Source organism: Theropithecus gelada, chromosome 19 (genome assembly GCF_003255815.1).
Source record: "Theropithecus gelada isolate Dixy chromosome 19, Tgel_1.0, whole genome shotgun sequence".
In the NCBI taxonomy this organism is placed as follows: Eukaryota; Metazoa; Chordata; class Mammalia; order Primates; family Cercopithecidae; genus Theropithecus; species Theropithecus gelada.
The window spans coordinates 45,617,688-45,639,470 of NC_037687.1; the positions used below are offsets into that span (position 1 = coordinate 45,617,688).

Consider the following 21,783-nt stretch of genomic DNA (forward strand, 5'->3'; position numbering starts at 1 on the left):
ATCAAGACCATCCTGGCTAACACTGTGAAACCCCGTCTCTACTAAAAATACAAAAAATTAGCCAGGCGTGGTGGCGGGCACCTGAAGTCCCAGCTACTCAGGAGGCTGAGGCAGGAGAATGGCGTGAACCTGGGAGGCGCAGCTTGCAGTGAGCTGAGATCGCACCACTGCACTCCAGCCTGGGCCAACAAAGTGAGACTCCACCTCAATAAAATAAAAAAGTCATGGAACTGAAATACATTCAAGTTCTATCATTTTCTTTTTTCTTTTTTTGAGATGAAGTCTCGCTCTGTTGCCCAGGCTGGAGTGCAGTGGTGCGATCTCGGCTCACTACAACTTCTACCTCCTGGGTTCAAGCAATTCTCATGCCTCAGTCTCCTGAGTAGCTGGGATTACAGGTGCCTGATACCATGCCTGGCTAATTTTTGTATTCTTAGTAGAGACAGGGTGTCACTATGTTGGCCAGGCTGGTCTCAAACTCCTGACCTCAAAGTGAGCTGCCCGCCTCGGCCTCCCAAAGTGTTGGGATTACAGCCATGAGCCATCATGCCTGCCCGAGTTCTATCATTTTCAAATGGCATTTTGCCAAGAAACAATGTACAGAGAAAGTGGTAATACCTACCTAAGCATTTGTCTTCATGGCAGTGATCATAATATGCCCTGACAAAATACTGTTGGAAGTTAGGTGATGGGTACATGAAGTGCATCATATCACTTGCTCCATGGTTGTATATGACTGAACATTTCTCAAACAGAATGTTGAAAATGCACACACGAACACACACACACGAACACCTGGATTTTATTATTTTATTTATTTATTTATTTTTTGAGATTGGGTCTGGCTCTGTCACCCAGGCTGGAGTACAGTGGCGTGATCTCAGCTCACTGTAACCTCTGCCTCCTGGGCTCAGGTGATCCTCCTACTGCAACCTCCCTAGTAGCTGGGACTACAGGCACATGCCACCATGCCCAGCTAATTATTATTATTATCATTATTTTAATAAAATTCTTCCTAATGCTGTCTAAATGTTTTTCACATGCTTCTCCACCCCCATATTTATCTGCCTGACAGGCTAAAATATGTTCAATCCATTTAAGGACATTTCTTTTCCATATTTTCTTAAAAAGAATTTTCACTGGGAAAACATTCACCATTTATGAATCCACTATTCATGCTGCATGGAAATAAATACGCATTGTGAAAGACCTCAGAAGTTAGTGTAGCCAAAACTTGTGAGATTTGTCATGTACTCTTAAGTTTTAATGCTACTTAAAAATATCAAATACATAGCAGAAAAGAACATTTTAAGTAACATCTTTTCAACATAATAATTTGCAAAGGTTCTCAATAGATTAAAACTGAATTAAGCCATAATTATATCATTTAAAATATTCATTTCTGCAATTAAGAGTCTTCAGCGATTTCTATTTCAGGCAATAAAGAATATGCTTGAAACTAGATGAAAGCCAGACATGGTGGCTCATGCCTGTAATCCCAGCACTTTGGGAGGCTGAGACGGGCAGATCATTTGAGGCGAGGAGTTCCAGACCAGCCTGGCCAACATGGTGAAACCCTGTCTCTACTAAAAATACAAAACTTAGCGGAGCATGGTAGCACACGCCGGTAATTCCAGCCACTTGGGAGGCTGAGGCACAAGAATCACTTAAACCTGGGAGGTGGAGGTTGCAGTAAGCCGAGATTGTGCCACTGCAATCCAGCCTGGGTGACTGAGACCATCACAAAAAAAAAAAAAAAAAAAAAAGGCCAGGCCTGTAATCCCAGCACTTTGGGAGGCCGAGGTGGGTGGATCACGAGGTCAGGAGATCGAGACCATCCTGGCTAACACAGTGAAACCCCGTCTCTACTAAAAATACAAAAAATTAGCCGGGCATGGTGGCGGGCGCCTGCAGTCCCAGCTACTCGGGAGGCTGAAGCAGGAGAATGGCGTGAACCCGGGAGGCAGAGCTTGCAGTGAGCCGAGATCCCACCACTGCACTCCAACCTGGGCGACTGAGCAAGACTCCGTCTAAAAAAAAAAAAAAAAAAGAAAGAAAGAAACTAGATGAAGACTCAGACTCAGTATTAGAGATTTTCTTATACCTATGGTTGACAAGACATGAAAAGTGGTCAGCCATCCTGATAAAATCTCTTGAAGCACTTCCCTTTAGAAAGACAGAGTATTAAAGTGAAGAAGATAATGGCCTTGGGCACCTGACTAACTGGGTGAGATCTTGGCTCTGTCAGGATCAACTTGACCTTGAGCAAGTTCCTTAATCTCTCTCTGCCTGTTTCATCATCTGTAAAATAAGGATTATAGTAACCACTGTTACTAAGTTAAAAGGATTTTTACATATAAAACACTTAGAATGATGTCTGGCACATATTAAGAACTAAATGTTTGATGATGATGTTATTATCATTTCCACAAAGCAAGCAAAGGAAGCAGACCTTGTTATTTCTGCTTCTCTGGAAAAAAGTTACTGACAAACCAGAAAGGTCTTGAAAAGTTACCCAATCCCTGAACCAAATAGAAATCTACCAATCGCAGGGCAGGAAGCATCACACACTTCAGTGATAACTAACTTCTACTTACATGGACCATGCAGCTATAAAGAGAAATTTAATCCCTGAATTAATTAAGTTTTCCCATCTGACTAAAGACTGATAGCTATGATTTGTGAATACAGAGAATAATTTTAGATCCATTTCAGTCCTTAATTAAGCCAATAGAGAAAACAGAGTGGCAAGCAGTCCTGCTGTCAGAAATGGGATGACATAAAGGGGCCTCATTTCAAAACAACAGGCTAAATAAACAGGCACGTGCACTTACCTCTCCATCTTCCCCAAATCCCAGCGACTTAACAATAAAGACATTCACAAGGGAATCTCAGCAAAACAATAATGAGAAGGTCTGAGGGCCACAGTCTATTTAACTGCAGGCCATTTTCCAGAGAATGGAGAGAAAGCAGAGGAACCTATATTACAAGACAGACCAGAGCAAAGCTGGCCACTTTTTAGAACGCGTGGGGCCAAAAGAGGAGAGAGAGGCAGAGCGCTTTTTCCTGGAGGAGCTGGATAAATGCCCAGCTTTGAGTCAGCAGGTATAGAAATCGGGAGTGTGAAACTGGCTAATCAACCTGATTTCATCTGTAATTCCCATTCCTGATCAATCAGCCAATCCTCACTAAGGCAAGAGGACTATTGGAAAAACAGAGGTACCTCCTGCAAATTACCTATATAAACAATCCAGTTCTTCATTGATAAGGATCACCAGACAGTGAAGGAAAACCAAAAGGACAAAAAAGGACAACTAAGATGAAAAGGTGACCAGACCTCAGAAGAAACATATATTTTAAGTCCCAGAAAAACATCTGAAAAGAAATTCTGACTGGTATTCCTCAGACAGAGTTGGAAAGATAGTGCATCCTTAAAACAAAAGTAGGGCTGGGCACAGTGGCTCACGCCTGCAATCCCAGCACTTTGGGAGGCTGAGGCAGGTGGATCACAAGGTCAGGAGTTTGAGACCAGCTTGGCCAACATGGTGAAACCCCGTCTCTACTAAAAATACAAAAATTAGCCAGGTGTGGTGGTGGGCGCCTGTAATCCCAGCTACTCAGGAGGCTGAGGCACAAGAATTGCTTGAACCCAGGATGCGGAGGTTGCAGTGAGCCAAGATCACACCACTGCACTCCAGCTCTGGGCGACACAGCAAGACTCCGTCTCAGGCGGAAAAAATAACAAAAGCAAACAAATCATAAAGGAAGCAGAAATCAACAAAGAATTCTTGGAAATAAGAAATATGATTGCCAAGATAAAAACAAGGCAAGAAATACAATGGGAATGAAGTAAGGTATAGGGTATACAAAAACACACAGACACACATACTTGTAGCTTTTAAAATAAGCCATGGGAGAATAAACCAAAAACCAACAAAAATGTTTACCTACAAGGTAAAGAGAAGAACAGAGACAGGGAAGAAAGCCAGACTTCTTTCAATCTATCTTGCTTACGGTTTTATCTTTAGAACTACATAAATATATAAGCAAAAAGCAAATATAAAAAAAAAATCCCTAAATCTTAAAAGACAAATGAATCTATATTATTTACCAAATTAGTGGCATAGCCACACAGAGAAGAATTATTTCAAGTTTAAACCTGTATTTTGGCCAGGCGTAGTGGTTCACACCTGTAATCCCAGCACCTTGGGAGGCCGAGGCAGGAGGACTGCTTGAGAGTTCAAGACCAGCCTGGGCAACACAGTGAGACCCCATTTCTATAAAAAACAAACAAAATTGGCCAGGCGCGGTGGCTCATGCCTGTAATCCCAGCACTTTGAGAGGCAGCGGCAGGCATATCACAAGGTCAGGGGTTCGAGACCAGCCTGGCCAATATGGTGAAACCACGTCTCTACTAAACATACAAAAATTAGCCAGGTGTGGTGGTGGGCATCTGTAGTCCCAGTTACTCGGGAGGCTGAGGCAGGAAAATCACTTGAACTCGGAAGGCAGAGGTTGCAGTGAGCCGAGATCACACCACTGCACTTCAGCCTGGGTGACAGAGCGAGACTCCATCTCAAAACAAACAAACAAACAAACAAAATTATCCAGACATGGTGGTGCATGCCTGTAGTCCCAGCTACTGATGAGGCTGAGGTGGGAGGATCACTTGAGCCCAGGTGGTTGAAGCTACAGCGAGCCAACATGGCACCACTATACTCCAGCCTGGGTGACAGAGTAAGGTGGTCTCCATCAATCAGTCAATCAATAAAATCGTGTCTTGACTGGACCTCTCTGGTGTTACTGTCAACAAATGAGAAAAGACAAATATAAAATCAAAGATACAGGCCAGGCGCGGTGGCTCAAGCCTGTAATCCCAGCACTTTGGGAGGCCAAGACGGGTGGATCACGAGGTCAGGAGATCGAGACCATCCTGGCTAACACGGTGAAAGCCTGTCTCTACTAAAAAATACAAAAAAACTAGCCGGGTGAGGTGGCGGGCGCCTGTAGTCCCAGTCCCAGCTACTCGGGAGGCTGAGGCAGGAGAATGGCGTAAACCCAGGAGGTGGAGTTTGCAGTGAGCTGAGATCCGGCCACTGCACTCCAGCCTGGGCGACAGAGCAAGACTCCGTCTCAAAAAAAAAAACAAAAAAAATCAAAGCTATAAAAACCCTTTAATCCTTCATTTGAATTGGAAGTAAATCAGTCTGAAATCATGGTATACCTTTTTCTTTCCATAAAGTATGTATTTCCTAGTTCTACACAAAAAAAAAAAAAAAAAAAAAAACCTACTGGAATTCACATCTTAGTTGTAATGAATGCCCTTAATACCATTTCCCACCAAAAAGAATCAGAACTACTTAAAGAAATGGCTGATTCTGGAGCTGGGATCAGAAATTTTTCTGATAAGCCCCGGACTTGTTGTCAAGCCAGAAAGCAGTGAACTCATCATACAAGACTACTGGCTCAGGTCAAAAGCACCTAGAGTCAACCCGAAAAATAAGTTCCATTAACAATCAATAATGGGACAACTTAAGCATCAAAAAGAATAACCATTTAGGGGTGAAAATCATTAAGTATATAAAAATTACTGAATTCAGACTTAGCAATAATTTATTGGATATGACACCAAAAGCACAGGCAACAAAATATAGATAAATTGGACTTCAAAATTAAAACTTTTATGCATCAAAGGACATTAAGAGCAAAAAGCAATCCATAGACGAAAATATTTATAAATCACATATGGGAAAAGGAATTAATATCCAGAATATATAAAGAACTCCTACACCTCAACCACAAAAATCCAATTTTTAAATGGGCAAAGGACTTGAATAGACTCTTGTACCAAGAAATATACAAACAGCCAATAAGCACATGAAGAGATGCTCAACATCACTAATCACTAGTGATATAGTTTAAATCTGTGTCCCCACCCAAATCTCACGTCGAATAGTAATTCCCAATGTTGGAGGTGGGGCCTGGGAGGAGATGACTGGATCATGTGGTGGGTTTTCCCCTTTGTATTCAATAGGGAGTGGGTTCTCATGAGACCTGGTTGTTTAAAAGTGGGTAGCACCTCCCTCTTCTCTCTCGGTCCCGCCTCCTGCCATTTAAGATGCCTGCTCCGCTTTGCCTTCTGCCACAGTAAAAGCTCCCTAAGGTCTCCCCAGAAGCAGATGCTGCCATACTTCCTGTACAGCCAACTGAACCACTTTTGTTTATAAATTACCCAGTTTCAGGTATTTCTTTATAGTAAGGCAAGAATGGACAGTACAACTAGGGAATAATATAACTAGGAAAATGCAAATCAAAACAACAATGAGATACCACTTCATACCCCATTAGGATGGCTAATGTTAAAATAAACAAAACACAGAAAATAAGTGCTGGCCATCGCCAGCCTGGGCAACATGGAGAAACCCCGTCTCTACTAAAAATTAAAAAAAATAGCCAGGCGTGGTCCCAGCTACTTGGGAGGCTGAGGTGGGAGGATCACCTGAGCCTGGGAAGCAGAGGTTGCAGTGAGCCGAGATCGCAGTGGGCCACTGAACTCCAGCCTGGGCCACAGAGCGAGACACTGTCTCAAAAACAAAACAAAACAAAACAAAAAGTGCTGGCAAGGGCATGGAGAAATTGGAAGCCCTGTGTATTGCTAGTGGGAATATAAAATAGTGCAGCTACTGTGGAAAACAGTAGGTGCTTCCTTAAAAAATTAAACATGGAATTACCACGTGATTCAGCAATTTCTACACATATACGCAAAAGAATTGAAAGCAAGGACGTGAACAGGTATTTCTTCACCCATGTTCACAGAAGCATTATTCATAATAGTCAAAAGGTAGAAACAATCCAAATGTCCATGGAAGATGAATAAACAAATGTGGTATATCCATACAATGGACTATTATTTAGCATTAAAAAGGAAGCAAGGCTGGAAGCAGTGGCTCATACCTGTAATCCTAGCACTTTGGGAGGCTGAGGTAGGAAGATCGCTTGGAGCCAGTTTGAGACTAGCCTGGGCAACATAGCAAGACCCCATCTCTACAGAAAATTTAAAAATTAGCTTGGCATGATGGTACACATTTGTAGTTCCAGCTACTTGGGAGGCTGAGGCATGAGGATCACTTGAACCCAGGCAAATCAGGCTGCAGTGAGCTTGACCGCGCCACTGCACTCCAGCCTGGGTGACAGAGACCCTGTCAATAAATTCTAACAACATGCTCCAACATGGATGAACCTTGGAGACACTCTGCTAAAACACCAGATACTAAAGGACAAATACTGTGTGATTCCATATATATGAGGTGCCTAAAACAGTCAAGTTTTAGGAGACAAAAAGTAGAAGAGAGGTTGTTCACCAGGAGCTGAGAGAAGGGGAAAATGCCGAGTTACTGTTTAATAGGCAAGACTTTCTTTTCTGTTTTTTGTTTTGAGACGAAGTCTTGCTCTGTCGCCCAGGCTGGAGTACTAGCGGCACAATTTTGGTTCACTGTAACCTCTGCCTCCTGGGTTTAAGCAATTCTCATGCCTCAGCCTCCCAAGTAGCTGGGACTACAGGTTCATGCCACCACTTTCGGCTAATTTTTGTATTTTTAGCAGAGACAGGGTTTCACCATGTTGGCCAGGCTGGTCTCAAACTTCTGACCTCAGGTGATCCACCCGCTTCAGCCTCCCAAAGTGCTGGGATTACGGCATGAGCCACCGTGCCTGGCCAAGACTTTCAGTTTGGGATGTTGAAAAGTTCTGGAGATGGATGGTGGTGATGGTTGCACACTGTTAATGTACTTAATGCCACTGAAATGTATACATAAAAATGGTTAAAACTGTAAATTTTATGTTATGTATATTCTACCACAATAAAAAACATGAGTCAAAAATGATACTAAGAAAAATTCCGCCGGGCGCGGTGGCTCAAGCCTGTAATCCTAGCACTTTGGGAGGCCGAGACGGGCGGATCACGAGGTCAGGAGATAGAGACCATCCTGGCGAACACGGTGAAACCCCGTCTCTACTAAAAAATACAAAAAAACTAGCCGGGCGAGGTGGCGGGCGCCTGTAGTCCCAGCTACTCCGGAGGCTGAGGCAGGAGAATGGCGGGAACCCGGGAGGCGGAGCTTGCAGTGAGCTGAGATCCGGCCACAGCACTCCAGCCTGGGTGACAGAGCAAGACTCCGTCTCAAAAAAAAAAAAAAAAAAAAAAGAAAAATTCCATTGGTCACCTATCTGTGGAGGTGTTAAGGCACCAAGCTATTGTTCTGAAAACTGTTGGGGATGTGGGGGTGAAATCAAGTATTTATACTGCTTTTCCTGTTTATATAGTTCTTTTTTCCATTTAGAAAAGAGCTTAATCAAAGAAAACTAGCCCATAAATATAGAAGAAATGCTAGGAAAACTATTATTTTGCAACTCTAATGAAATAGTGTATCTAGTCAATGATTATTAATCACTGTTAAAATGATACGGTGAAACTTGATGGGGAAGTTTATGATGAAGGAATCAGGCATAACACCTGAACCCACTAATTACTTTTAGCATCATTAAGGTGGGGAACTAAACATATAATTATATGCCTATCATTGTGACAAAATAGGAAGCACATAGCACCACCCAAAAAATATTTTTGCCTAAAATACTGAATCAAAATCTAATTGAGTCTCTATATCTAGCGAATAACTTATAGGAAACATGAGAGACAGAGAAACTCCAAATTTCACGTGTTTTTTCATAGGTCTTTTCAATTGTATTGTTCATAAGTAACCACTGATCTTATTAGCCTAAGTGAATTAGGATTCTGATAGATCCTTGGGGGCAATTTTTACCAGTTTGGTCCTCCAGTTAGTTGCATTTTTATTCCTTTTTGCCAACCTTTTAATCTCTCTTCTGCATGCAGTTTACAAAGAATTTATACCCAATGGTCCCCGGCACTTCGAATAAAATCAAACTCCTTACTGAGACCCGCACAGCCCTGCCCACCTCTCCAGCCTCACGTTTTGCCTCCTGACCCTCGCTCATCATTCTGCAGTCACACCATTCATCTTCCAGTTCTTCTAGTGCCCCAAGCTCTTTGCACATGCTGCTGCCTCTATCCAGAAAGCTCCTGCCTCCCACCTACTCATGATGCTCCTCCCTATCATCCTTTAGCTCTAAAAACAAGTGTTACACCCTCAGAGAAGCCTTCCACAGCCAATCTGTCTAATCTAGGGTCACCTCCCCCCTACAATGCTGTCTTGTCTTCATGACAACTTGCAATCATCTTACCATTTTATTTGCATATGTGCACCTTACCACCTGGCACATAAGCTCCTAAAGACAGCAATGGCTTGTTCACAGCTAGATTCTCGCAAGTGTGCTGGCCGACTCTCTGGAAATCTGACATGAATGAGCCATTGTTCCAGTGGCACTGTCGTGCAAACCTGAGAAATTGGCTGCTATAGCAAGCTACCTCTCCACCTGAAAGGTGACTGGCTTGTGGAAACCTGGCAGTGGCTGCAGCATCTGTGACCTTAAGACAGATGATATGAGGGAGAAGGCAGAGATCATAGTCTCCACTTCCAAAGTCAGAGCCAGGTGACAGGATTATCCAGAACTCTCCTCTCACACTCATGCTTGATGTGGATGGAGCACACTGGCTATTTCTCTGGGGAGCCTATCCTTTAACTTTTACAAATCTGTATATGGCACCTTCCACTGTACATATACACATATGTACACACACACACACACATACACTCTTTTCCCCTCCTTTCTACAAACAAATATGTATGTTTGTTCCTTTAAAGTTTCAGGTTTTGCAACTTAATTTACCTTGCCAAAACTGATGATCAAATATATACAGGCTGGGCACGGGGGCTCACCCCTTAATCCCAGCACTTTGGGAGGCCGAGGCAGGCAGATCACCTGAGGTCAGGAGTGTAAGACCAGCCTGGCCAACAGGGTGAAACCCAGTCTCTACCAAAAATACAAAAATTAGCCGGGCGTGGTGGTGCACACCTGTAATCTCAGCTACTCAGGAGGCTGAGGCAGAACTGCTTGAACCCAGGAAACATAGGTTGCAGTGAGCCAAGATGGCACCACTGCACTCCAGCCTAGACGACAGAGCAATACTCCATCTCTAAAGAAAAAAACAAACAAAAACCAAATATAGATGAACCCTCCAAAGAAGATGTGCCAATAAGCATATGAAAAGACAGTCAACATCATTAACTATCAGGGAAATGCAAATTAAAACCACAATGAGATACGTCTTCACAACCACTAGGATGACTATAATCAAACAGACAATAACAAGTGTTGGCAAAATTTACAGAATTTGGAATCCTCATATACTGCTCAGGGGAATACAAAATGGTACAGACACGTCGGAAAGCACAGTGGCAGTTCCTCAGACAGTTAAACAAAAAATTTTCACATGACCAAGAAACTCTACTCCTAGGTATATATCCAAGAGAAATGAAAAACATACCTACACACCAACATGCATATGAATGTTTCGAGCAATATTATCATAATACCAAAACCTGAAAACAACTCAAATGTCTATCAATTGACAAATGGATAAACAAAATGTAGTATAACTATACAATGGAATATTATTCAGCCATGAAAAGGAATAAAGTACTGATGCATGGATGAACCTTGAAAACATTATGCTAAGGGAAAGAAGCCAGACCCAAGAGGCCATGTATGGTTCCCTTAATATGAACTGTACCAACTAGGCAAATCCATTGAAACAAAAAGTCAATTAATGGTTGCCTAAGGCTGGGGGTGGGGGTGTGGAATGGGGGAAATAAGGGATGACTGCTAATGGGTATACGGTTTATTTGCAGAGTGATGAAAATATTCTAAAATTGGTGATGGTTGCTATGAATACACTAAAAACCACCAATTTATATACTTTAAATGGGTAAACTGTATGGTATGTGAATTATATTTCAATAAAACTGTTACAAAAAATATAAAGATGAATCATTCCTAAACAATTCCCTCTTCTAAGAAAAAAAAAAAAAACACAGAAAATGTTCAGTCCTCTCCAATCCACAAAAATGTAAATCCAAATATCTACCCTTGATAATGTGGAGACACTACAGGAAATTCTTTAGGCAGATTAGTGAAGTTATTGTCTATGAAGTTCAAAGCCCAACCATTTCCATGTTTTTAGTCAGTTCAGACTGACTCAAACCATATTTAGAAATGCACTCTAGAAAAATGCTTTGAAGAATTTTATTCTCAACATTCATAAATTTAAAATATCTATCCAGGCAAGAGAAAATGCCTGGAAAATTCAGTGCTTTGCTCGGACCTTCCTTAGAACTCTACTTTTTTAGCGCCCTTTATCTGTTACCACATTACAAAGTGAAGCAACTCCGTAGGTTGCTAACACAAAAAGACGCTAGTGCTGGCTCTCCTCATACCTCTCTGGCCATTCTTAGTTGCCCCTTTGAGCTACTCCTCCTCTAACAGACCTTAAGTGTTGTGCCCTCTCTGTTTCTAAGAGCAACATATTCCTTCTGGGAAGATTCCCAAATCCATCTCTCTAGCCCAGATCTTTGTCCTGTGCTCCAGAACCCAAATATTCAACTGCCTAGTGGACAGGTCCCAAAGTCAAAAGTCCAAAACCAAATTTCCCAAGTCTTTCAATATGCCTTCCCAGTCTTGGCAAATGACATCACCATCTGCCTACTTGAACAAGGCAGAAACCTGGGAGTTACCTCTACTCCTCACTCTCCTTCACATCCAATTAATCACAGTCTTATCCTTCCTGCCTTCTTGAGATGGAGTTTCACTCTTGTTTCCCAGACTGGAGTGCAATAGCGAGATCTCGGCTCACTGCAACCTCCGCCTCCCAGGTTCAAGCGATTCTCCTGCCTCAGCCTCCCGAGTAGCTGGGATTACACGCATGCACCACCACGCCTGGCTAATTTTGTACTTTTAGTAGATACAGGGTTTCTCCATATTGGTCAGGCTGGTCTCGAACTCCCGACCCAAGGTGATCCGCCTGCCTCAGCCTCCCAAAGTGCTGGGATTACAGGCGTGAGCCACAGTGCCCGCCCCCTTCCTGCCTTCTTAGTATCTCTCAAGTCCTTTCCCTTCTATCTTCACTGCCGTACCAAGGCTACTGTTTTTTTTTTTTTTTTTTTTGAGACGGAGTCTCGCTCTGTCACCCAGGCTGGAGTGCAGTGGCCGGATCTCAGCTCACTGCAAGCTCCACCTCCAGGGTTCACGCCATTCTCCTGCCTCAGCCTCCCGAGTAGCTGGGACTACAGGCGCCCGCCACCTCGCCCGGCTAAGTTTTTGTATTTTTAGTAGAGACGGGGTTTCACTGTGTTAGCCAGGATGGTCTTGATCTCCTGACCTCGTGATCCGCCCGTCTCGGCCTCCCAAAGTGCTGGGATTACAGGCTTGAGCCACCGCGCCCGGCCTTAAGGCTACTGTTTTTACTTCCTGGCTGAATTACAGAGGCACCTCCTGAGTGATCTTCCAAATGCCTGGGCTACTCCCCTCTGGATGCTGTGTCTCCAGAGTCAATGTGATCACTCCACTCTGTGCTTAAAATCCACTATAGCTCTCCACTATCCTTCCCAATTTTCTTACACCCAATACCACCCACTTCCTACATGTGCCATCTTCCCTCTCGCCACCTGGCCACACGTTTCATTTCCACTGTCTGGAAAGCTCTCTTGGCTCACTCTCATTCCTCTTGGATGTCTAACTTAGGCATCACTTCTTCTAAGAAACCACTTTGACAGACTGAGCGAGGGGTTCCTCTGCTGCCGTAACACCCTGTTTTTAGCCCCATCTTAACATTAACTCTGCTGTACTGTAACATGCTAGATCACAACTGCCAGTTCGCTCCGGGTTTCCCTGCCACCTCCAACCCCCAGAACCCCTGAGCTCATTCAAAACATCCAAAGGTGCTAAGCACGTTGTAAACATTTAATAGATATTTGTTGAATTATTAGTTCACCCTCAGTATTTAAAGATATTTCTTTACAACATTCGTGAAGTCACGCTTGCCAACCACAGAGGCAGCAGTTAGATTCTAGAAATAAGGTTCTGTTTAAAATAAATAAATAAGCTGGTGAAGACATGCCACATCCACACAAGTACTCCCCAAAGAAATGGACCAGTCACTAAGTGTCTACGACGTGCCAAGCATTATACTTGGAGCTTTAGATATAAAATAACTTGAAACAGCTGATATTAACTGTGGGTAAGAGCCAGGCACTGTGCTATGCACTTTACATGTTATCAAATTTACTTATGTATTTATGTATTTATTTATTTATTTTCAAGACAGGGTCTTCCTCTGCTGGCCAGGCTGGAGTGCAGTGGCACAATCTCAGCTCACTGCAATCTCCACCTTCTGGGTTCAAGTGACTGACCGGCCTCAGCCTCCCAAGTAACTGGGAGTACAGGCATGCACCACCACGACTGGCTAATTTTTGTGTTTTTAGTCGAGATGGTTTTCACCATGTTAACCAGGCTGGTCTTGAACTCCTGACCTCAAGTGATCCAACCTCCTTGGCCTCCCAAAGTGCCGGGATTACAGGCGTAAGCCATCATACCTGGCCATGTTATCAAATTACGAGGTTAGCACAATGACCCCGTAAGGTAGGTGAGGCATCTAACAAGATGAAGTGAGTTCTTCATGTTCTCACCACATGGCTAAGAGAATGGTCACCACACAGCTAGGTCTGGGACATGGCAATCTGCTGCGAGAGATTGAGCTCTCCATCCTCGCACCATCCCACCTCTGTCAAATATCCAGACCACGGCACTCTGTTTACCACTCTTAGGAGATGGTTAAGACTGTCAGCTTCTTGGAACTGAGGCGAAGTTAAGCTGGAGCAATGAAAAGTGACTTCTCTCAAGGAGATCATGCTCCATATCACTGCTGACAATTCCCAAATTCAACTCTCCAGTCAAGACCTCCCTCTCCAAGGACCAGACCCATGAGGCATCTCCGCAGGGTCTTCAAGTTTTACCTCTTCACAGCCAGGCGTGGGGGCTCACACCTGTAATCCCAGCACTTTGGAAAGCTGAGTTGGGTGGATCACCTGAGGTCAGGAGTTTGAGACAGCCTGACCAAAACCCTGTCTCTACTAAAAATACAAAAATTAGTCAGGCATGGTGGCGGGCGCCTGTAATCCGAGCTACCTGGGAGACAGGCAGGAGAATCACTTGAACCCAGGAGGCAGAGGTTGCAGTGAGCCAAGAGTGCATCACTGCACTCCAGCCTGGGCAACAGAGCAAGACTATGTTTCCAAAAAAAAAAAAAGTTTTACCATCACCTTTCCATTTCCCACTCCTCCTGCTACATTTACTGCCTTGCTTGGTCAAAGGCACAACCAACTTTTAACCTAAACCAGATGGTCCCTGTCCTGTTCCCTGACTAGCCTGTCCTTTCAATCCTGCCAATCCTGTTCACCATAGTGCCAGTTCTATAGCAACTGCTCCATAAATGTTACCTATTGTTATTATTATAGCCTAAATGCTTCTCATCGCCTCCTTTACCCTTGCACTACTACTCAGCTTTTTTTTTTTTTTTTTTTTTTGAGAGACAGAGTCTCGCTGTGTTGCTCAGGCTGGAGTGCAGTGGCGTGATCTCGGCTCACTGCAAGCTCCGCCTCCCGGGTTCACACCATTCTCCCGCCTCAGCCTCCGAGTAGCTGGGACTACAGGCGCCCGCCACCACGCCCGGCTAGTTTTTTGTATTTTTAGTGGAGACGGGGTTTCACCATGTTAGCCAGGATGGTCTCGATCTCCTGACCTCGTGATCCACCCGCCTCGGCCTCCCAAAGTGCTGGGATTACAGGCTTGAGCCACCGCGCCCGGCCTACTCAGCTTTCAAGGAACTTGACTCCCAGAGCAAGCAAAATCAAGGCACAGAAGCTGACAGAATGCCTTCTATGAGGACAAGAAGCTAGCCTGCCAAAGGCTCAGGCCCTAGCTTTTTTTTTTTTTTTTTTTGAGACTTGCTCTGTGGCCCAGGCTAGAGTACAATGGCATGATCATAGCTCACTGCAGCCTTGACCTCCCAGGCTCAAATGTTCCTCCCACCTCAGCCTCCTAAGTAGCTTAGCTAATTTTTATTTTTTGATTTTTTGTAGAGATGGGGTCTTCCTACATTGCCCAGGCTGGTCTCAAACTCCTGGGCTCAAGCGATCCTTCTGCCTCAGCTCCCAAAGTGCTGGTACTACAGACATGAGCCACCGCGCCCAGCCCCTAGCTCTTTCAATGAAAGTACACAGAAAAAGCCCGGCGCGGTGGCTCACGCCTGTAATCCCAGCACTTTGGAAGGCTGAGGCAGGTGGATCACGAGGTCAGGAGATCGAGATCAGCCTGGCCAACATGGTGAAACCCCGTCTTTACTAAAAAGCCGGGTGTGGTATGGTGTGTGGTGTGGTGTGCATGTATGGTGCACACCTGTAGTCCCAGCTACTAGTTAGCCTGAGGCAGGAGAATCACTTGAACCTGGGAGATAGAGGTTGCAGTGAGCCAAGACTGTGCCACAGCACTCTAGCCTGGGCAACAGAGTGAGACCCCATCTCAAAAAAGAAAAAAAAAAAAAAGTGCACAGAAGGTATACCTGAACGCTAGCTGAAGCTGATAGAGCACAGTACACTCTAAGTAGCAAACTAAGAATTATGAGAATGTCAGATATGGAAGTAGAAACTAACAAATGGCTTCAGTCCCAGGGAACCAAACATTCTACTTTATTCTATTTTATAAATTAGTAATTCAATTCTTTAACATAGTGGTTCTCAACAAGTGGGGAAAAGTATAATTATGTGTCCCTCTCTGCCCTACCAATACCTGGCAATGTCTGGAGATGCTTTGGTTGTCACACTGGGCAAGTGCTAGTGGGTAGCATCCAGTGGGTAGAGGCCAGAAGTGCTGCCAAACATCCTGTAATGCACAAGACAGCCCCTACAAAGAATTATCCACCCCAAAATGTTAATAGTGCAGCTCTTAAGAATCCCCGATAAACTAATGCTTTGAGCACCTTCCATATTCAAGTTAACTAATGTATAACAAGTTACTTCTTTCTGGGGAGATGATACAAACTTTCTCCATAAATTAAGCTATAACCGGTCCATAAGATAAAAAGAGGCATCATCAAAAAAGAGACTGATAAATGCTAAATAAGTCGTTTAGAAAACAAATGCCATGAGTTCAGAAGAAGGAGAGTGCCATAGAGGCTGAGGCCCTCCTCAAAGATATCAGAGAGCAGACTGGGCTCCTCAGCTCACTTCAAGCTGCCAGTCAAGGCCCCCTAGAGAGTAACCAGAATCCACCTTCCCATCCTTACCTGCAACAAGGCCTCTCCCTTCAACTTAACCTTCCCTCAAGCTGCAGAGGCCACAGGGCCACAACATCCCACCCACACTGTTACTGCTGAAAAAGCCCTTACCTCCTTCACAAAAGTGCTGTCCTCAAACTAAACAGCAACCCCTATCTCCACCCACAAGGCTGAGGACATGATGTCACTTCAACCCAATCACAAAATCATGTTCCTATGACTCCCAGAGGAAGAAGGTAGTGAAAAGACTAAGGTGGAAAATGCCTTAAATGGCTCAGGCCCTAAGGCCTTGTCCTCTGCCACCTAAAATCACTGCTTAGCAGCAGCCAGCCAGGAGCCGCCTCATTTCCTGTGCAACTGCGGTAAAAATAGGAAGTGGGGGAGGAAGTTCACAAAGCAGAAACAAAAGTAATCACTGCCTAGCTTCCTGAACACAAATCACCGAGCAGGGAGGGTATCATTAAAACATCATAAGAGAAAGGAGGGCATGGAGAGCAAGGCCAGAGGAAAGGAAGTGACACTTTGGGGTGGGGTCCACCAAGCCCAGACTATTTCTGTGCCTGAAACACTGCTCCAAAAGGAAAATTGGACAAAACTGGACCCAAGTATTAATTCCAAGGAATTAATACTAAAGCATGTTCACTTGAAGACATGCAAAAACTGAACTGTTCTAGCAGAGTAAGAAATATCAATGAAAAAGTTTTAAGGAGGCCAAGATTAAACTATTTTTCTAGTCAACAGGTAGCTACTAAAACAAAACAAGGGCCAGGAGTGGTGGCTCACGCTATAATCCTAACACTTCAGAGGGCCAAGGCAGGAGGATCACTTGGGCCCAGGAGTTCAAGGTTGCAGTGAGCTATGATCATGCCACTGCACTACAGTCTGGGTAACACAGCAAGAGGAAGGAAAGAAGGAAACAAGGAAAGAAGGAAAGGATAGAACAGGACAGGAGAGGAAAGGAAAGGAAAAGAAAGGAAAGGAAAGGAAAGGAAAGGACAGAAGGACAGAAGGACGGAAGGAAGGAAGGACGGAAAGACGGAAAGAAAGAAAGAGAAATAAATTTTAAAAACAAAACAAAGAGCTACTATATAACTGATTGGTTGACAAAGTCCGAAGCCCAGGTTATCCTATATTGAGCTATGAAAACTCAGGCAGATAGGAAAAAAACTACTGAATAAACCTTCTAATCAGTGTCAGAATTTATCATAAGCAAAATAAAGAGGCTTCTACAACCATCCCCAGCCCCAGCCCCCCCCCCCCCCCCCCCCAGTGACACAGGTCAACCCTGTGAGGCTCCAGACACCCAGGATGCAGTGGGAAAGGAGACAGATGCACCATCTGCTTGCTACCAGTCTCACGTGGGAACAACCTGCTTCCACGTGGTGATCCATGACCGCCTCTGGTACTGACATTCGCTCTGTAACAATCTATCACCACAAACCATGGTGTTCCTCTATGAAGCCAAAGCAACTTATCATTAGCGGTTCTGAAGAGTTTTATATTTGGTAATCTACAAACAACTGATCATTTCATTTAAGCAGAAGAACAACTTTTCTAACCACAAGGTCAACGGAGCCAAAATTTACTTTCAAAATAAGAGGTCTTAAAAAAATAGGTCAAATGTGCTAAGTAGTCATATAGATAAAGAACAGGCTTAATTTTGTTTCAATTGAGGGGTGGTTTGTTGTTTTTGCTTTTATTTTTGGTGGGGGAGGAACAGGAAGATCAATGCATAACATTTTTTTAAGCAGTCACTACATTAATAAGTAAAAAAGTAAATGAAACAGGTAGTAATCACCACATATTGAATTTCTTTGTTCTTTCTTTCTTTTGTTTTGTTTTGTTTTGTTTTTTGAGACGGAGTCTCGCTCTGTCGCCCAGGCTGGAGTGCAGTGGCCGGATCTCAGCTCACTGCAAGTTCCGCCTCCCAGGTTTACGCCATTCTCCTGCCTCAGCCTCTCAAGTAGCTGGGACTACAGGCGCCCGCCACCATGCCCGGCTAATTTTTTGTATTTTTTTAGTAGAGACGGGGTTTCACCGTGTTAGCCAGGATGCTCTCGATCTCCTGACCTCATGATCCGCCCGTCTCGGCCTCCCAAAGTGCTGGGATTACAGGCTTGAGCCACCGCGCCCAGCCTGTTTTTTTAAGAGATGGGGTCTCACAGTGTTGCCCAGGCCAGTCTCAAACTCCTGGACTCAACCAATCCTCCCACCTCAACCTCCCAAAGTGCTGGGATTACAAGTGTGAGTCACTATGCCTGGCCTCAATTTCATACAAAGAAAAATAGTGAACATTTAATGAAAAAAAAAAAAATCCAGTATTACTTGGTCCTGATGAGGACAGACCCAGCTGTCTGTCTGATTTTCTGGTAATAAATTGACTTAACTGTACTCTAAGACTATTGTTTTAGTCTTCTTACGAAGTCAAAAGCTCATTCTCAGAACCTGCTGCCATCAAAACAAAACAAAACAAAACTAGTATTAGAACTCTTGAAGGAATTCTATTAGAGGAACACTGTGAGCCAAAAAAAATCTTTGTTAAACAGAGACCTTCAAAGAAAGAAGAAACAACAAAAACAAAGGGCAAATCCCCGCCAAGGAAAGTTTTGTCTACAAACACATACAAACCACCACCCATCACCAAAGGATGAACAAAGCTGGCTCCTAAACTTCCGAAAAAGTTTTTTCAGGTAAAATGAAGGTTTCATCTATTTACTAAAATACTCTTGGACCATTAAAAATTTCTGCATCAAATGTTCCCAAGTACTATGAAAACATGACAACAAATTGTGTTGCTGGTGGAAATTCAAATGTAAATCAGGGAGTAAAAATAATTTATTTCTAAGTAAATTTTTTTTTTTTTTTAAATCACAGACTGGGCGCAGTGGCTCACACCTGTAATCCCAGCACTTTGGGAGGCCGAGGCGGGCGGATCACCAGGTAAGGAAATCGAGACCATCCTGGCTAACATGGTGAAACCCCGTCTCTACTAAAAATACAAAAAATTAGCCGGCTGTGGTGGTAGGCGCCTGTAGTCCCAGCTACTCGGGAGGCTGAGGCAGGAGAATGGCATGAACTCAGGAGGCGGAGCTTGCAGTGAGCCAAGATGGTGCCACTGCACTCCAACCTGGGCGACAGAGCAAGACCTATCTCAAAAAAAAAAAAAAAAAAAAAAGCACAAAGCACCGGGTGCGGTAGCTCATGCCTGTAATCCCAGCACTTTGGGAGGCTGAGGCAGGTGGATCACTTGAGGTCAGGAATTCGAGACCAGCCTGGCCAACATGATGAAACCCCGTCTTTACTAAAAATACAAAAATTAGCCAGGCATGGAGGTGGATACCTGAAATCCCAGCTACTCAGGAGGCTGAGGCAGGAGAATCGCTTGAACCTGGAAGGTGGAGCTTGCAGTGAGCCAAGATCACCCCACTGCACTCCAGCCTGGGCAACAGAGCAAGACTCCGTCTCAAAAAAAAAAAAAAAAAAATCAGAAAGCAATTACATAATTTATTCAAACCTAATTTGTAAAAAAAAAAAAAAAAATATATATATATATATATATCAACAATCTACACCAGTTAGAAACCTGCGGTTTATTTTTGTTACAGTGTGGTATGTGAAAAAGCCCAAGTATCCCAAAAAAGTTTTCAAAACTTTGGACGCAGTGGCTCACACCTGTAATCCCAGCACTTTGGGAGGCCAAGGTAGGAAGACTGCTTGAGCTCAGGAGCTCAAGAACAGCCTGGGCAACACAGCAAGACTTCGACTCTACTAAAAGTAAACAAAAAAAATTAGCCCAGTGTGCTGGCATACATCTGTAGTCCCAGTTACTTGGGAGGCTGAGGTAGGAGGATGGTTTGAGCCAGGGAGATTGAGGCTGCAGTGAGACCCTACAGTCTCTTGCTTTGTTGCCGAGGCTAGAGTACTGCAGCTGTGTGATCACGGCTCACTGTAGCCTCGATCTCCCGGGCTCAGGCAACTTCCTACCTCAGCCTCCCAAGTAGCTGGAACTATAGGCACACACCATCATGCCTGGGTAATTTTTAATTTTTTTTTGCAGAGACGGGGTCTTGCTGTGTTGTTCAGGTTGGTCTTGAACTCCTGGCCTCAAGCGATCCTCCCACTTAAGCCCTTCAAAGTGCTGGGATATAGGCATAAACTACCATGTTTGGCCCAAGAAAACTTAAAAATTCTATACTGCCACTCTTAACAACTTTGCACTATGGAATCTATCCAAAATTAACCTCACATGGGTAAAAAAAAACAAGTATTTATCCAGAAGCTTATATATTAACAGATAAATCAAACTATAATTTAGAAATTTTTTTTCTCACTACAGAGAGGGATTATATAAATTTTAGATAAACTTAAGATTCAAGACCATTTCTGAGAATTTAAGGCATCCATAAAAAATTTTATCACTAAATTGTAACATCTCTTCCAAGCTGAGAACACTGACTCCAATCCTGCATACCCAGCAAACCTTCCCATCCCTCAAAAAGACTAGAAAGTCGCCTGGCGCAATGGCTCACACCTGTAATTCCAGCACTTTGGGAGGCCGAGGTCAAGAGATCAAGACCATCCTGGCCAACATGGTGAAACCCCATCTCTACTAAAAATACAAAAATTAGCTGGGTGTGGTGGCGGGCGCCTGTAGTCCCAGCTACTCAGGAGGCTGAGGCAGGAGAATCACTTGAACCCAGGAAGCAGAGGTTGCAGTGAGCCGAGATCATGCCACTGCACTCCAGCCTGGGCGACAGAGCAAGACTCCTCTGTCTCAAAAAAATAAAAATTAAAAAATAAAAACAGAAAATCAGAGTCACAGCCAGGGAGCCCATTCTTCCCTAGAAATATTTCAGCAGGTCAAACATTAAAAAATGAGAAAATTCTAGGTGATTCCTCACCATCCACTCGCTAGGCAGGGAAGACAGCCCCAGAGAGCAGGCCCGCAATGGTTCACCTCCTGGCTGGCTTCCAACTCTGCCACTTATCTGCGCCATAAGCCTTCACATACTCAAACGTTCACCAAGGTTCTACTAAGTGCATAGCACTGCTCCCAGCATCCAGGATGCAGTAGTGAAGAGACAGACATAATGCTTGCTCTCAAGGAGCTTACCGTTAATAAGGGAAAAGGAGAAAATGCTCCTCGCCTTTCAGGTAGATGCTCCAATACAAAGAAACTTCATGGAAACCCCACACTTCCAAAATGCAGTAGTTACAGGTATGGGTATGGGAATCAGACTGATCTAGATGTGAATTCCTGCTCTTAGTAAATATCAGCTGAATAAATGGCACTTACTAACTTTGAGCAAGTCGCCTAACTCTTGTGCCTCAGTACTGCTGAAGATTACATCCATAAAGCACAGCCTCCGCCATACCCTCAGTCTACATAAATGAAAGCTACTGCTCTGAAAGAGGCCCTGTACTAGTAAGAGGGTAGCATTTCATCTTCTACTGCAATTCTTAATTCTGGTCTTCTA

The 21,783-nt window shown here is 43.9% G+C and overlaps 1 protein-coding gene across 1 annotated transcript in view; it reads right to left on the reverse strand.

The window, feature by feature from the left end:
• Positions 1-21,783, reverse strand: part of KIAA0355 (KIAA0355 ortholog) — a 92,169-nt gene that overhangs the window by 69,775 nt on the left and 611 nt on the right. Inside the window, exon 2 of the mRNA XM_025368493.1 lies at positions 623-746. The gene's annotated coding sequence lies outside the window, so the exon portion shown is untranslated. The remainder of the gene's footprint in view (positions 1-622; positions 747-21,783) is intronic.